Genomic DNA, 2,622 nt, shown 5'->3' with positions numbered 1-2,622 from the left:
AGTCTAGAGATTGGCAATGTTGAGTGGTAGCAAGCACTTGAAGGCTTCATGGTCCTCTCCTCAGCAGCATCGACAGAATTGTTGCATATATATATTTCTTACCACAGCGGCGGCCTAGTGGTTTCAGCATCCGCTTCGCATGCGGGAGGTGCCGGCTAGTCCGATCTCTAGGGCACCGGTGATACAACGGGTACAAGCTTTCCCGTGGCCAGATGCTCTGCTTCTTCGGGGTGAAATGCTTGGGAAATGGGCCTTTGGCCCCACATTAAGTACAAAAACCTTGTGGCATCGCATTTTTTTTTTGCAGGAGGCGTCCCTGCGCCATAAAAATCAGTTATCATACTTTTCTATTGGTAACCTCTTACTTCGGTTTTCGGCGTACATATTCTAAGAATGCTTCGCAATCCTGAACATTCTGTCCCTTTTTCATTTACCACAAGAAATCGCCCTGGTAGACGATGGTGAATATGGCTGGGCAGACCCCTCCTCCTCATCCTTTATTTTGCTTTGCCCTCTTTCACTTCTTACTAGCTGGAAACAATTAACTAAAGCCTGAATATGATATTGAATATCTAATGTGTTTCAAATATGGTACGAAAAGCAAATAACGTAACTAAGAAGTGTAAAGCCAAAATTTCCGTCCGAAATTGCATCCACATACAAACGACGCTCAGACCTGAATTTTAGCGAACATGGGCGAGGTCTGGCGCCTGGCACTTCGGACCACTCGCCCAATGCCGCATCAACATGCTCGGCGTCTTCGATTTCAATTTTGCGTACACAGCGTCATTCGCTGGCGAATAAATTGTAGAATGCTATCAGATTGCTTCAGAGTTGTTATATGAGAGCACAAGAGGTGTTGCTTCCCGCACTGTAAAGGGTCGTCGTTATCGCAGTCACCATCATTGCTGCCACCTACGATGGGTAGTATCAGCAGGCGGTGCTACACCGATTTTATGCCGGAACAGTAATGAAAGGAAGGTCGTTTTGGTTAGATGACAGACAACAGTAGGAGCCGGAGCCGGATGAAGCTGCTGCAGAGCACTAGCCCCACTGGGCGATTTATATACTGAGTAAGGGGAAATTTGATATCAGCTGTTGAGGTATTTGAAACGTAGGGGATCACATACTCAACACTCGGTGCATTCGGTCTCTTTTTCGGCGGCGAGGTCGGGTGTAGCACATTTGCAGGGGAAATAGCCCCTATGTAACGCTCCATAGGAATCAGGGCCTGGGTTTCGATAATTACGCCGTATCTCAACTCACAAAATGCGGGTCGAGTTGAATATTCAAGAGAAAGAGATACTTCTGAGAAAGAAAACCGGGAAGAATTCTTTACTTTCTGCATCGATGTTTTTTTCACTTCGACTCGACTTCTGTCGGGTTCTTGTAAAAGCCGCTATTGTCTTGTTCCCTCCACACCCCGTGCCCACAGCGGTCAGAGGCGTCGGGGTGTGCTCACTGCTCACTTAAGCCAGCACTCACTGCGCTGGCTTGCCTATTTGAAGGACCCCTCTGGCCGCCTCGCTCGATGGTGCCTGCATCTTCAGGAGTTCGACATCAATGTCCTCGACAAATGAGAACGTAAGCAAACCAATGAAGAATACAGCATGACTATCGCAAGTCCCTGCTGACAAGCCGCCGGAAGGACAAGATGCAGACGCCTTTTTGGAACCGGCAACCACCAGTGACTTCGCGCTACACCAACGCTCAGACCCTGAGGTGTAGCGCTTCATCGAATGCCAGGGAGGCAGGTCGCCTTCAGCCCCTGGCGCATTTAAATGAAGATTAGCCTCCCTTTTCTCTTCAGAATCTGAGAAGGCCACCTGTCTTCTTGTCCCTGAGAACCTTCGTCAGGAAATTCAACAGGCCCCACTCATGAGCCAACAGTTGGGAACCTCGGCTTTATTCGTACTCCACGTAGAATTCAGGACACGCATTACTGGTCCCATCTGTCCTCTGTTGTCGCACACTACGTCAAAAATTTTGGTGGCTACCAACGCCGCAGAGAGCCGTCAGCAAAATCAGGAGCATGTTTACTGTGAATTCAACCAGCAACGAGACCTTTCCGGCAGATCGGCGTGGACCTACTTGGTTCCTTCCCCACGTTGACAACCGGTAGCAAGCGCATAACAGTAGCAGCCGACTACTTCACCCGCTACGCCTAATCGAAAGCCCTGGCCTGCGACGGCACCAAAGAAGTCTCCAAATTATTCGTCGAAAACATCCTTCTTAGCCTTGGTGCCCCAAAAGTTTTTATCACGAACGAAATAGCAGGAATCTCTTTCACCTAGCAAAGAAACGATTAATGGTGGTTTCACACCAAGACAGCGTTCAATGCAAGCACAGGTACCCTACAGTTCCTGTCGAGTTTTTAAGTACATAAATAAAAAAATTTCGCGGCGCTGAAAAAGGCGTCCTTACTGCACGACACCTTCTATGTTCGCAAGATATTGCGGCTGAATGAAAATGCTTGCCAGGACATCAGTGGATCACTGACCAGCGTACATAATGCCAGTCCAGAAGGCGGTTTTTCGCGAAGATGGTTTTTCTGTTCCCCATTGGTATCTGGGAGAACGCGAGCCGTAACCATCTGAAACCATTCCTATGAAGTTGTGTTAA

The sequence above is a fragment of the Amblyomma mixtum genome, chromosome 3, assembly GCF_055824585.1.
Source record: "Amblyomma mixtum isolate Tamu chromosome 3, ASM5582458v1, whole genome shotgun sequence".
Lineage (NCBI taxonomy): Eukaryota > Metazoa > Arthropoda > Arachnida > Ixodida > Ixodidae > Amblyomma > Amblyomma mixtum.
The sequence above is the reverse complement of the archived record's forward strand: the minus strand, read 5'-3'. Positions refer to the sequence as shown.